Source organism: Diceros bicornis, chromosome 10 (genome assembly GCF_020826845.1).
Source record: "Diceros bicornis minor isolate mBicDic1 chromosome 10, mDicBic1.mat.cur, whole genome shotgun sequence".
Taxonomy (NCBI): domain Eukaryota; kingdom Metazoa; phylum Chordata; class Mammalia; order Perissodactyla; family Rhinocerotidae; genus Diceros; species Diceros bicornis.
This window is the reverse complement of record NC_080749.1, coordinates 31,327,054-31,342,971: the sequence shown is the minus strand read 5'-3', so window position 1 is coordinate 31,342,971 and position 15,918 is coordinate 31,327,054. Positions and strand designations below refer to the sequence as shown.

At 36.7% G+C, this 15,918-nt stretch overlaps 1 pseudogene; it reads left to right on the top strand.

Annotated features, from left to right (window-relative positions):
* Nucleotides 1-6,490, top strand: part of LOC131411061 (protein NipSnap homolog 2-like) — a 45,958-nt pseudogene extending 39,468 nt beyond the window's left edge.
* Nucleotides 6,491-15,918: the final 9,428 nt, after the last annotated feature.

Genomic DNA, 15,918 nt, shown 5'->3' with positions numbered 1-15,918 from the left:
GCCTGGTTGGCTAGAGCTACCTAGTCTAGAATGGCCTCATCTGTGATGGTTCATTGTTGTTCCATGTGGTTTCTCATCCTCCAGAACGAGGTCCTGGGTAAAGAATTACCTGGTGGCTGGGCGGGTTCCAAGAGAACAAGTGGAAAACTTGAGCTTGCCTGAGGCCTAGGCTTTTAAGTGGTGCATCATCACTTCTACTTCCTTCTGTTGACCAAAGCAAGTCTCAAGGCCAGCCCAGAGTCAAGACAATGGGAAATAGAGTCCATCTCTTAAAGAGAAAAACTCCATAGTCACATTACAAAGAACATAGATACAAGGAGGAATGACAGATTATGACCAACTTTGGAATCTACCACAGTCTGCCTTCTGACTACAATTTTAACATTCTTCACCACAGAAAATATACTCTTCCTAATTCAAGGATCCCTAAAAGTCATGCCATGGAACTATGGCATCAGGGTTAAAGTTCTAGAATGTAATTATCTATGTCAAGTCCAGATGAAGCTCATCATATGTGGATTTCCTTGATCAAGAGACTCATGAAATGAAAAAATTATGTGTTCCACAAACATCCAACATATACTGTTGATACAAGGATAGACAACTTCAGTAAATACTACCATTCTAAAAGAGAAAAAAGTGGTAGGTACATAGCAGTAATTGGTCCATAGCAATATTAAAATCCAGGTGGGAAAATGTTGTCAGGCTCCCTTACCTTGGGATAACAAATATACTCTGATTAAGACAAGGTTATGCTCCTTGGCAGTGGTTTCCCAGTTTGTTTCTCATGGATCTTGGCTCTACCCTCTGGGCTTCTGGCTCTGCCCTCTAGGATATCTTTCTTTTTCAGTTTTCTTCCCTAGCCCTTTGAAAATTTTTCTCAGCCAGCTTCCTGATTGTAGAAAGTTGGGAGCCCAGAGGCCTTTTTGCAATTTGAGTAAAATCATTCTCTTTTGATCTAGGTTGATGTCATTTTTACACATACAGTTTCCTCCAAATCATTGTGGGCTTACTGTGCATTTGATTTGTGTCCATTCCATTTGTTGAAAAGCCATAACTGTGATTGTTTTCAAGACACGCCTCTCCGTATAGGTTTATTTACTGTCACTTTGGGAGTGGGCTTCTGTGAGGCCATGCTCCTAAGAATCTGAGGAGCAGTTTTGTCTATTTGAGAGTCTATTTGACAACATATTAATTCTTTCAGATTTCTTAAGAAAACGTTGTGGAGCTACATTCTTGGATGGAGCTTTCTCCTCAGACCTCATTTTACTTTGGGAATTTTTACTGGCTGAGAAGACTGAAAATAAGAAACAATTTTACTTTACATCCCAGAAAATTCTGTCCCCTCTTGTATTCCCTCAAAATTCTTGCAAACTGGCCAGTTCTTTATTTAGTCCATTTCTTTCTTCCTGTACCTATATGCAGCTAGGACCAACCAGCTGACATTTCAACATTCTGTGGAGATCTCTTTAGCCAAAATCAAAAGTTAATTATATACATTTGCCATCTTTCAAGTTCCTGTCGGCAACACTTTTGCCAATTATTCTAAAAAACACAGATCACCATTTTTTCTAACCTCCAATAACAATTTGCTTTATTTTTTCCCAACATTTGCTAAGAGTTTGTTTGCCATTTTTCCAGCCTCTGCTCAGAGCTCACTGCCAATTACACTTATTTTAGATTTTTGTCATGGCAGCACCTCAATTCTAGGAACCAATTATTTCTCCATCAGTTAGCTTTTGCCATGTTAAAAAAAAATCACAAAATTTAGTAGCTTAAAATGATAACCATTTTTTATTTTTTAGCTCATAATCCTGCTCATCATTAATATGGGCTGGGCTCAGTTGAGCTTGTGTCTGCAATCAGCTGCCAGGTCAGCTGGGGGCTGGTTAGTCTAGAATGGCCTCAGCTGGGGCGGCTCATCTTGGTTCCATGTGTTCTCTCATCAGCCAGGAGGATAGCCTGAGCTTGTGCTCACAGTGACTGCTCAGGGTTCCATGACAATGAACAGAAGTGAGCAAAGCCTTTGCGGCCTCAGCTTGGATCTGGCACATCATCGCTTCTGCTGCATTCTACTGACCAAAACAGGTTACAGGGCCAGCCAAGATTTAGGAGAAGGGAAAAATGGAGTCTAGCTCTTGATGTGAGGAACTTCAAAGTCACATTGTAAAGGACGCATACTATACTTTATCTCTCTATCAGTAAATCTTGTTACAATTACTGTTTTCTCAAGAAACACAAGAAAGTAATTATTATTCCTTCCCAAAAGGGTGGCTGTGGCATCACCAAAACTTTTCTGCTTCCTTGGGGATTTACCCTTTCTGACCACACAGCTCACCCCTGCATGTATTAGTATCCTACTCCTGATTCTCCTCAGGAGTCTACTTGTTTCGGTAGGCAGCTCCCAGTCCAACTATTGCCTACCCGCCTGGCTCCATCTTTGCACAAGTCTCACTGGTGGGATCCAGACCTATGACTTGTCTTTGGAGTGGCTTCTGATGCTTCATCCACCTTGTGGTCGTCATTAACACCAATCAGCCTGTCATTGGAAGGAATGCCCACCTACCTAACCTCTGCAAGTCCCATCTCAGTGATGAACATGGTCTAAAGTCCCCTCTTTTCCTCATGAACTTGCTTCTGATTAGCTCAATGATTGGGATCTTCTCGTGAGTTACAAGTTATCTAAACAAATGCAATGTGTAAAATATGTAATTTAATTTTTATAATATATGGGAGGAAAACAAGTCTAACTTTGATAATTGAGGTTTTTGAATTTTGTCAAGGTGATTATCCCACATCAAAATTTCCTTCATTTAACATTTTTGCTTAGAAGGTACACGGGTGGGATTGAATCAGTATGAGGTGACAGGGCTTCAAAAAAGTAGAAATTGCCTTTATTATATATATTTTGTATAACAGAAATTACTAATTAATCAATTTATCTACCATATGGTCAATTAATAATTAATTTGTTAATAATTAATTGACCTAACTGCTGGTCAGTTTTCTCAACACTGGGCAAAAGAGAGAGTCGTGTTTATTTATTATAGTAGTAGAAGTTTTTGCAAGAACAAAAATCTGCTCCACCAACCACATAGAAATATATAGTAGTCCCAGCAGTGCAACCATCTATATATAAACATATTGGGAGAGTTGCTTGCAGTTCTTTGGAGAAACAGGTTGAGCTGAGAGCTCCATCCTGTCTTTCAGCTTTGTAAGAGGATTCAGTCAAGTTGGTTTGACACTCCTTACCCTGGACACCTCTGTTGGATGAGTTTATGAGCACTATCTCAGAGGCGACATATGTTCATATATGTTTATTTAACCATGTAATGTCTTAGACATTTAAAAAATTGCTGTAGTAATTTTTTATATATGACTTTAATAATAGTCTCCAGCCTTACCCTGTGTAGCTAGGATAGGATCTAGTTTCACCACATATATAACCCATTGAGACAGTAATTAAAGTAGGGAAAATTGGTTGGAGATGCTTTCTTGAAAAACTAGCCACCCAGAGAAGAGAAACAGAGCTCCCACCCAGTTCAATGATGTTAACTCTGTGCATTTCTCTTACCAAGAAAAAAAGAATATTGGATAGAAATATTTGAGTTATATAATAAAACCTGAGGACTCCATTTTTTCTCCTATAGTGAAAATAAAACTCTTTATGACTGAGAAATTTCACATGAATCATAGTAGTAGGCACTTAATATTTGTTGAATGATTGAGTAATAATCCCACCTCCAAGGTTGTAAGATAATTGACCTTATTTTAATGATTATAAGAACTTCATTTTTACTTTTTTTACAGTGATGAAAATAAGGAGGAGAATGAGACAGGGATATATCTATCTGACATGTCAGTGTTACCCAGTTGTTAGCTGTTAGGCTGTCTCAGAGGCCTCCAAACTTCTGAGGGCATTTTATATTGTAACATTCAAATAAAAATGGTTTGAGCCCTCATATCATGCTAGAAACCCAAAATCTTTCTAATATCCCTAATATCTCCCATAATTTTTGAGAATCTCTTCTGATAATGTTGAGAAAGGTGATAGGCTGGGAGTTTTCAATATTGTTTATGAAAAGTAGAAAATAGAGTTGATAAAGAAAACCAGAACGATTGTTAGGCAGATGTGAAAGTCTGGTTGAAGTTGCGGGCCATGAGTTTTAAAGTTAAATGAATTTGTGAGGTTATGTGATTTTTCTTCATAGCCTGATAGTAGAAGTGAAGGCAGCAGATAACTGATTAATCTAAGTGTGTATAAACTCTATGGGGAAATTAGCAAAACAAATACTGATTTTAAAATAATGATTGCAAATTTTTGGAATCATTACATTTTTTTCTTCTTTTCTTTGGCTCTTAATAAGTTCTATGTGAACAAATCTCTAGGATTGCTAATCCAATGCTATTTTAACAGAAGCCTCCAGATTACTTTGGCAGCAAACTATTTGTTTCAAGAAAGAACACAAATTTGAAGCCTATAGACCTGTTCTTAAGGCCAGAAATTATATAAATTAGTGTGAGACTTTAGTTACTTTACTACTTTGACTCTCAATTCTTCAAACATTAGTAAGTTTGCTTTTTGTCCTTTTATTTTGTAGATAGATCTTCTACAAAGGAAATATGGAATCTACTTGAGAATGTTCAAAGAACTCAATGTTGAAAGTACAGAATAATACGCAAGGCCACACATCCCTTAGGATGGAGAATAAAATCACAGTGTACCTCTCAAGAACTATTTAAAACTCTGTTCTGTATTTACTTGTGAATCATTGCTTATTCTCTGATTTTTTTCATAAAGCATAAAATAATTTTGAGATGATTCTGTATTTTATAAGATAAAAAGGTTTGCAAATTAAAAGTACAAGAATCCTTTATAGTTCACACACACACAGAATAGAAGATGAAAAGTCTTCTTTCTCCATTATGTTAAATAGCTTCACTAAGAATTTTACCCCCAAAGAAGCAAATATATATATGCAAATTATCCTTTGCTTACTTTAATTTCAATAGAAAATAGCTTTAATTTCTGACTTACTCATTGAATTAAAGTATACCATTACAAAGCCAAGAAACAATTGAATGATATTTTTGATAGTTGGTAATGTAAAACCAATATATTATATTTTTCTTATAGCCCTTGATGCAAAATTTAGCAAAGAAATGTTTATTTTGGAATAGTAGTAACACAATCGATTACACATTGGGATACATAGATATGTTTAAGTAAATAAATTATAGAAATTGCTAATATACCCACTTCAGTTTGAGCTCTACTGGAAAAATCAATGCTTAGAAAATGCAAAAGGGAAACGGTTACTACAGCAATTTTTTAAAATCTCTAAGACATTACATGGTTATGTTTTTGTAAGCAAAACTGTATGGGAATAACGTTTTAATTTTCTCTAGCAAAATCTAGCTATAGTTCTAAAATAAAGTCACATAGGATTTACAAATAAATTCTCATTCATCTGTGTTCTCTGTCCTTTTTTGCATTCAGTAAAATATATAAGAATTTGAAACTAAGAATTGAAGAACATTTCAACCCTAAAATGAAAGGTACTTCAATATGAATTCCTTTAACTTCATGAAATATTTGTCTTGCTGTATGTATGTTAATGCATAGGCTTTTCTCCTTGAGCTCCAATTTGAATTTTAACAAAATTTAAACATTTCTTTCCCAGCACGGAATCTGAGGAGCTGAATAAGATGGTGACATAAGCAGAGACTCCTAAAGTAGGCCTTCCTTCCCACCTCAGCCCAGCCTGCAGATTGACATTCTCCTTTATCAGACTTCAAGGCAGTATCTGGTCAAAATACTTATTTGTTAAAGAAATTCATCCAAGAAACAAATGTTCCCTCTAATCTCTCAGCTGTAATGAAAATGAGCTATCAGAGCAATTGCAGTTTTACAAAGTTTAACCGGAATGCCTAGAAGTGCACAACAGTGTTTAGAGATGTTGCCAAACGTGCAAGACGGTCAACATGGCTCTTGTCCTTTGGCGGGGACTTGGAACAGATAGTATCATGAACAGGATCAAGCTGCCCGCCTCTGGGGACATGAAGGAGGCTATCTAGCACTCATGGAGGTCATAAATAAGCTCAGGAAAAAAATTAGGAATTTGTGGAATTCCCTAAGGCATGAAGCAGTATGCTTCTGTCCCAGAAGAATCAGCTGCTGTTGGGATTTGATCTGCACCCAGTATATTTGCACTCTAGTCTTCTCCACTCAGATCAGGAATAGTGTTTGGTTGGGGACAGTTCAATTCAGACGGGAAAACAATGGAGCACTTTAAGAATTCTTCTCTCGGTTTGGCCTGCTATACCTGGTCCATCATCTTAGGGTTTACAAGCTTTTGTCTAGGAAAGATATATAGAATGCAACATGTCATAAACATGGTCGGAAGAATTGGTATATTACATTTTCCCACATATACAGAAAATGGAGTTCAGACTCTTAATTCCTTTGAAGATCATGGCATGCCAGTAAAATTTTATAGTTGATTTTTATGTACCTACATAGATTTAAGTGACAAGTATTTGTCTCAATTTTATGATATGCAGTGAATGTCACATAAAAAGGAAAAATCCACTTTAAAACTGCCCTTTCTAGCTTATTGAGAGACCCATTTTCTTTAAAATTCACATAATCACAGAGATGGAATCTATCATAGTTTGACTAATTGTAAAAGTAATCTATCATTTTTGGAACATGCCTTTGTCAGATGTACCTTGTAATACCTATGCATCTCCCCTTACTTCCTAGTACAGGTAACAGGTTACAGTTTGATTCTTGCTGAATAAGAATCCACCTGTAAAGATATATATATATATATATATATATATATATATATTAGTCATTTCTTTATAAAGGGCAAGTCCATTGTGATAGTTACTGATATTTTGACAAACTTATTTGTGAAAACAAACAATCCCAAATTCTTAGGGGCTGATAATTGGAAAGGTTTATTTCTTGATTACACTACATGTCCTTCTCAGATCAGCAGGGGAAGAGCTCCTTCATGTTGTCCTCACTAAAAGAACAAGCTAGTGGAGCAACCGCTATTGGAATGTGGTCTTTCACTGCAGTGGCGGAAGGGCAGGTTGTAGTGAAATATGTAATATGTTATTTCTGCTAACGTTTTATTGGCCAGTGTACATCACATAGCCATGCCTAATTTCAGTGAGGAAGGAAAGTACAATCCAACCAGAACTATGGTCTTGGTAAAAGCCCCAGTGACTATCTCACGGACAACTTGGGAAAAATCACTCAAAATTAAAAACGTATAGCTTTGACCTAGTGATTCCATTTCTAGGAATTTTTATTATGGCACAAACATATTCATTTATGTGTTTTTTTGTAATAGCAAAATGTAAAAAAGTCCTCAAGAAAAGTTTCTGGTTAAATAAATCGAGTTAAATCCATTCAGTGGGGTATCTCATAGCCTTTCATAAGCAAGTGGGATATATTTGAATTAACATGGAAAGCTATTCTAAGATAATGTTAAGTAATAACTAAAGTATATATGTGTGTGATGGTGGTGGTAGCGGAGTGTGCGTGTGTGGGCTAATATGTGCAAAGCACTGAGAACGGCACTTGGCAAAAATAAAAACAGTAGCTAAAAGTTATATACAATTAACTATGTGTAAGGTACTCTTCTAAATGTACGTCTCTTAAGTCATTTGATACAGCAATTGTTTGAGGTGATATTATTATTCTCAATTTTCAAGTGAGGAAACTCAGAGTATATTCATGAATGATTTCTAGAATGATGTTTGAGAAACTGTCTGCAATGAGTATCTTTGGAGAGTAGAACTACGGGATGTAGTGGGTCTTTTCTATTCATCATGTTGCGTTCTATTGCTCTTAGAATTTTTTTCATGATCACATATTACTTTCATAGTAATGTCATAGTAATTACTTTCAGAGTACTTCATAGTCTGGTAATTAGAATAGATGCCAAGATAATAAGCCAAAGGGAGCTGACCCACTCCTGCTAGGGTGTATTTGTACCTCTGCACCTGATGAAGGTGAATGTTTTTCTCAGTAGGGAGGATACTTAAGACCCCAACTCTCAACTGCTGTTCTTCGCATTGTCATAATGAAAGAAAGCCTGAGCTGGTCACTCTTGATACCAGGTTATCTATTTGGTGTGATGATCTGTGATAGGTTTGAATATTATCCGGTATTTTCCCTCGTGCTGGGTTCTCCATCTCTGTTCTGTTGCCATCAGGCTTGGCTAAGTGACTGGCCATGGAAGTGGTATATGTTACTTTCAAGCAAAGACCTTAAGAGACACTGTGAGGCTGTACTTTTGCTTTTTTCTCTCTGCAACGAGACAGGCAATATCCAGACAGGAGCTGCTGCTTTATCCTGGATCTCAGAGGGAAGAGAACATGAGTACAGCTGTAGCAACAGGTAACAAGAGCGAGAAATTAGAAATAAACTTTCTTATAGCAAACCACTGAGACTGGACCATTTGCTACCATGGCATAAACCAGCGCAAGTTAATACAGGGCCTCAGAGAAATAATAGGAAAGCAGATTTGGAGAAAATATACCTTCTGGTGATACTGTGGGGAGGGGACTCTGAGACACTTCCGCATTTTGTGTTTTTCATTCTTTTTAGTATTTTGCTCTTGGAACTGCATTAACCAAAGTTCTCTATAGCTTGTTCTCCTAGAAGAAGGAAAATGTGTATCGTCCCACTGCTTTCATATTGGCAGGCTAGTGGTGAAGGACTTGTTATGCAATTTCAATTTGATTTTTATTTCTATTTGCAGAAGACTGACTTAATCTACATGTCCTGTCAGTTGAAAAAGATGTGCCAATATTACAGAGGGTATAAATAGCTACAGTTGTATTTCCTTTCCAACACCTCATTTCTCTAAAGTTTCTCACTTAATTGCAAAATGTTGGAATCATTTTAATTTTCAGTTTTTTTATTATCTACGTTAAACATGCAGTAGAGTTATCAAATTTTTTCTCTAGTTGTTCTATGTATTTCATTTGGCACTAAATGCCTAATACAAATAAGAACTTCCAATTCCGTAGTTTGGTCTTGACTCTAAGGAGTGTCGTGCTGTCGTGATCAAATCGTTAAAGGCTGCTATTAAAAGTCATGCTATAATTAATTTCCCTATCAAGCATAATTGCCAACTAGAATAAAAATATTTTTTCCAAGAGTTTTTAAGGTATGGTCCTACCTTTACTCATTTAAAGAAACAAAGGTTTGATTTTCTTTTAATGGAGTTAAATTGATTGCTTATATCTTATCAAAATAAAGAGAATAACCTATCTTATGTCTCTGCTCCAAGGGTCCAAATGTCACCAATTTTTTAGCTAAAGAGGAATACACTGATTTGTGTGTGTGTTTATTTCTGTAAGTTATACTGCCCAGTGGAGCACTGTCAGAAACATTCTTAGGATAAGGGATGTTTGGGGGTTTGCCTGGTCCCTAATCTACTGTACACAAGCAGTATTTTAGAAGTACTATTGACCAAGAAGAAGGAGACACCTCTACCTCCATCTTAATATCAAAAATATCTAGGCCTCAGCCCCATGGCTGAGTGGTTCAAGTTCCACGTGCTCTGTTTTGGCGGCCTGGGTTTGTGGGTTTGGATCCCGGGTGAAGACCTGCTCCACTCACCAGCCATGCTGTGGTGGTGTCCCACATATAAAAAGTAGAGGAAGATTGGCACAGATGTTAGCTCAGGGCTGATTTTCCTCGAGCCAAAAAAACCCCACAAAAATCTAGAGAAAATATCTTAGTATTGCAATCAATCGGCAGTTAAGCTATCCCTCTTCCGTTGTACAACTTGGTGAAGAGGCTGCCTTCCTCTCTTCCACATTATACAAGAGATCTAAGTCCTTTTGGGGCACCTATTTAGACTAACCCATTTATCCTGATTTCCAAATGTGGCCTCAGTAGGATGTTAGTTGAGAACACCTTGCGATTTATGCTGTGCTTTACAAGGTCTGGAAAGTATTCTAATGACGAGCTATCAACCTGTACTGGGGCAAGTAGGAGGCTTCAAGGATAATCCAGCTCCCCTCTTTGCTCTCAAAGCCACAAAGAAATCTTCAGATAGTGTTCTAGGTATAAATCCCTCCTCAAGACTTAGACAAGCTAGGGAATCTTAGGTGGCTTTTCAAAGGTGATAGGGAATTATAAAGCCTGTAAGAGTGGTCTCTCTCTCTCTCTCTCTCTTTTTTTCTTTTAATGATTTATGCCTACGACCTCAATTTCAGTCCAAACTATATATATTTTAGTTATTACCAAAAATATTATATCGAGGGAAAATAAGACCTCTGGTGGTTAACACGCAAGATGAATTATTCCACTATCAGCATATGGAAGTCTTTTTTAAGGATATAGATCTGAGCAAATAAAGAGTTCCCAACATGAAAATAAGTGCTGATTCAAACATTTTCAATTTCAATGACTAGGATATTTTTTTTAAGGAATGGGGCATTTGATTATGAGTCAAATTTGTTATTGCTGAATGTGATTCTGAATGTGATATTCCTGGCTTACTTCTTCGTATAAGCAGATTTTATCTTAATTATAAATAATATTTTTATTCATATAATGTATTTATGTGAAAATTGATTACTAATAATTCTATTTATTGCATTGATTGGTAATACATTTAATGCCAGAGAGATTATACACCAAAGACACAGGGACAGGCTTAAATGATATAATACAGCATCTTGAAGGATGGCTTTCAAGTCTGAGTCCTAGGGGGAAATCTGAGGAAGAGAAGGAACGCAGTTGCAGGAAGAGGACAGGATTTTCTTTTTTTTCCTGCCAGAAATTTTCCTAAAGAATGTGTAAAGGCAGGAAGAAGGTATGGCAATACAGGGAGTACTAATAACATATTGAAATATTCAATTGAGTTGTGTCATCTTATTGACTATTTTGGGGCCTGTGGCACGCAGGCTCTCTGCTGGACTCCAACAATATCCACCTCCTGGTATTCACACCCTATTGTAATCCCCTCCCCTCCAGTGTGGGCTGGCCCAGTGACTTGCTTCTAACCAATAGAATAGAGCAAAGGTTTTGGGATCTCACTTCTGGGATTGGCTTACAAGAGACTGCAACTTCCATCTTGATAGCTATAGTCTATAGTAAATAGCTTGATAGTCTATAAAGAGATTCGTCCCCTTGCTGGCTTTGATGAAAGCCTTCCCCTTTTTGGGAGGCCCATGTGGCAAGAAAATGAGGCTTCTAACCGAAAGCCTGCTAGGAACTGAGGCCTTGAGGCACTGAAGTTCTGCCAACCTCATGTAAATGAGTTTAGAAGTGAATACTTCCCCACTTGAACCATCAGATGAACCCCTGGTCCTGCTTGACACCCTAAAAGCAGCCTTGTGAGACTCTGAAGCAGAAGATCCAGTTAAGCTGTGCCCAAATTCCTGACCCACAGAAACTGTGAGATAAATATGTGTTGGTTTAAGTTGCTAAGTTTGTGATAATTTATTACACAGCAATAGATAACCAATACAGATCCCTTGCAGAGCATAATTCTGTTTTCATTTTGTGATCACTTTCTTCAGCATGGCATGACTTGACATTAAAATATGTATTATGTATTGTATATTTAGGCAAAGCTCAGCATATAAGAAGAGGAATTGATCTAGAGCAGTGGTTCTCAACATTTAGTGCGCATCAGAACCACCTGGAGAGCTTGTTAAAACAGCTGCCCCCTCCCTGCAAGTTTTTGATTCAGCAAACCTTTGGTGGTTCTTCAGAATTCACATTTCTAACTTCCCAGATATTTTAGTTTCCTATTGCTGCTGTGACAAATTACCACAAACTTAGTAGCTTAAAACAGCATAAATGTATTACCTTACAATTCTGGAGGTCAGAAGTCAGACATAAGTCTGTGTGGGTTAAAATCAAGGTGTCCCTTTTCTGGAAGCTGTAGGGGAGACTGTGTTGACTTACTTTTTCCAGCTTCTAGAGGCTGTCTCCATTCCTTGGCTTGTGGACCCTTCCTCCAACTTCAAAGCCATCGTCAAATCTCTTTCTGACTCTGACCTCTGACTCGCTTGCCTTCCTCTTTCACTTGTAAAGGCCCTTGTGATTACATTGCGGCCACCTGGATAGTCCAGACTAATCTTCCCATCTCAAGACAATTAATAATGCACAGTCACTTTTGCCATGTAAAGTAGCAGTCACGGGTTTCAGGGATTAGGATGTAGGTATTTTTATGGGCCCCTTATTCCGCCTACCACATCAGGTAAGGATGCTGCTGGCCCTGGCACCCCACTGTGAATATCACTGGCTATAGATAATTGGAAGAACTACGCTCACTCTTCCTTGGATTCTGTCTGCCTGTACCATGCCTGCTCTTAGCCTTGCCCTTCCTAAGATTCCATATCTGTTTTCTATGTGGACTGGAGACTCCTTACCTCAAGTTTCATATATGGCTTACAGGAGTCTCACTTGAATGTAGGCACAAGTTTGCTGTATTGATGACAGTTGAAATGCTTATCAGTTAGGCAGATCTTATGATTTTTAATTTTATCTATATTTTCCCAGAGCAAAAATCTTTACTTTGGTGACATTGTATTTTGCTTTTTTTCTGAATTAGATAAATTCCAAATAGATTTTGAAACTTTCTAAAATGTTTTCTAGGATTAAATGAGAGAGTATCAAAGATTACATCACTCTAACTAGGAATGATATTAGGTTAGAAATATCTCCTGTAAACCTTTTTCTCACATTTTCATCTTTTCTTTCCTAAAAGACTCTATTTTTTCTTCTAATGTGTGTGTACATGAGTATGTGAGTATTGATTCCAGTTTTTAAAAATGCCTAAACTCTGAGTAGAGATACTTTCTTATTAATACTTCTCTAAGAGAAGCATAATTGTTGTCAATCAAATGATTAAGACTGAAGGTTTAAAAAAAATATGTCATATGCCCTTGTCTGTCACCTTATGTCATAGCACAATTTTAGAATGTATGATATGTGTGTGTCTATATCTGTATCACAAAACTGTCTTAAAGTACAGGGATATGCCTTTAGATTTAATGTCTACATATTTTCCTTCCCACTGTGTTCAGAGGTTATGGTGGTTTTATCTCTGTTGGGAATTGTATCTTTCTCAGTGAACTCATAGTGTTATTCAAAATTCCAGGGAGTTTGCCAGATTCCATCTGGGAGCATTAAGGATGTTAAGGGTCAAAAAAAGACTCTAGAATCTTAATATGTGCTACAATTGATTACTGTCTTAGGATCAGTTATTGTATGTGGGTGGTGGAATTAAAGAACCACATTTTGTTGAGTGAGCCCCTTGGTCATCTGCCAGTCCTTGTTTTCCAGAATATTCGGGATTCCTATGGATAAAACAGTTTATCCATCTGTGTAGCGCTCCTATCCCAGTATAGCAGCAGATGTCAGGGATCTTGGAGATCTCATTCTCACCCCTGCATTCACCTTTACAGCCACTGGCAGCAGGCGCTCTCTGGAGCAAAACATAATCTACAGCCACATTTTATTCCCAGTTTACATCAGCAATTGAGCTTTTTAAAGTTGGTGTGTTGACTCTTCATTAACACAGCATTAAATGGAAAGTATAAACCTTTTTATTTTTTTCCAAATGAAAGATAAATTGAGTTTAGAAGCTCATGCCTCACTAAATGATTTTGTGTGCCCACAGACCTGCTGAAAATGAAAAATTACCTAAATATGGAGGGGAAATAAAAGCAAACGGGCCTCAGTAAAACTTTTAAGGGATACCTGTGGCTATTTGACTTTCTCCCATGCTGGTCAAGTTCAAAGGTAAGGAAAGTCCCAGGCTGTTGTCAACAAAACCATGATAAAGCATTTTTGGAGGACTTGAAGTTTGCCATGTTTAAATTAACTATTAAATTAAAAATAATCTTTGTTAACCTTCTTTTAACTGAAGATTGTTCAATAAACCTGCAAGCTCAATCATTCATAGGATTTTTCAGAGGAAAGGAGATATGATGCGTAAATAGTCCTTCTGATTTTTTTGAACAAGTATTTTGCTTCCTTTGCTCATGTTGCGTATGTGAATTCATTGATTCTATTGCTATTTTCCAAGAAAGTCACTGTCTATGATTTTAAAGTTTTTCACTCTTTTTTATATTTCATTTATATTAAAGTTTCCTAGCTTGTGAAGTTGGGGATGTTATGTGAAATAGTTGACATTTTCTATTGATAAAGCTAATATTTTCGATAAGTTTATGTAAAAAAATCAATGCTTTTATAAAACACAAGAATTATGGATATATGTATATATTGAAACACTGATGAAAGAGACTAGCCAATGTACACTTATTATCCTCTCTCTATAACATTCAAAGCAGATATTTTCTGAAAAATTTTTAGATTTAAAGACACTTGCTCCTGCTGAATTATTTTAGTCCATCTCCAGGGAGTTCTTCTGTTGCCGACTTATCGGATGTGAGACAATTTACACGCTGTAAAAATAAGTGAAAGGAATGTGATGTGCCAGATTCTCGTGGAGTATGAGTAATCATCCTGTTGGCATGGCAAGGAGATTCATCGAAAAACACTCTTTTGTGATTATTGCTGAAAATTAATTGTAATTAAAGGCTTTATTTATAAAATAAGAAATAAAGTAGATGTGATTCCCCACTGAAAATGAAAAGCTTCTCCTGTCTCTTAGCATGTTTCTATATGAAAGATGTGTTTTCAACCCTCTATCACTCATTAGTTAATAAATACTGATTAATCACATGCTGTGGCTAAGATACTGTGGTAGGTAATGAGAAGAATATAAGGAGTAAAAGATGCCCAAGAATATGCAGACTGTAACTGATCATTGACCAAAGAGTAAAGCACAGACCAAGAGTGCTAGGGAAGTTGGAGGAAAAAGAGAAATCCAACTATGGTTTCAAGGGAAAGCTTAAAAGATTCCAGAAAAGGAGCCACAAATTGAATGTCATATTGCACAGGCAAATGACAACAAACTGGCACAGCTGATGTTTCTCCTACTCCTGGTGTGGGCATTTAGCCATATTAGGATGCTAAAACACAATTATCTAATTATATTGACACACTTTCTTCTAAAAAGTTGAAATTGTCAATAAGTCCATTTAAAATATGGATTTATATTTAATATCACCAATGATAAATCTTTCCTTAAGTGTTTATTATGCTTTTTTAATATGAAAACATCATGATCAGTAAGACATTTAAAACTGTTTATTTCATCTTTATCTCAACTTTCAAAAAGATATATTTTAGTGTGTGTTTTGTAATATTTAGATATAATAAAGACCTTGAAATAAATAAATATGCATACATCGGGTGTGTGTGCTCAAAAATATTTTATTGATAGATGGGCATGATCAAAGTAATTTGGTTCTTTTTCTAATTTGGTTCCTTTTTCTTTCCCCAATATTGTCAACTCTCTCATCATTCAGCTCATCCAGAAAGCTCAAACTTCTCCTTAATCCCTTCCTAGATCAGAAGTGGGCAGAATTGACAGTTGTCCATCACTATTCCCTAGGAAGTCTGAGGCATTTCCTAAGCCATGGCCCCTAAAGCCTTTCTCCCTGAAATGTGCATGCCCTTGACTGGCACACAGATAATTTATCTACGTTTTATTATTTAATATTTATTCTTCATGTTCTATATCCTACAAAGATTTTTTCACAAACCTACCAATTCAGTCCGTAAAATGTTAAAGATGAGGAGTTGAGTCACTGCAGCTTTGGGGGCAGTTACAGTTAATAATGAGAATTCATAAGCACACGGATATTTTAATACAGGTGGAGCTCTATAGTGGTTTGCTTCCTGCACAAGCCATTGCTTTCTCTTGAAAAATTTGTGACTTTTAAGTAAGGAGGCATAATTAGAAGGGGAGGAGATCATCATGTGATAGGTTTGGTGGAAACCTCTATGCTACCATT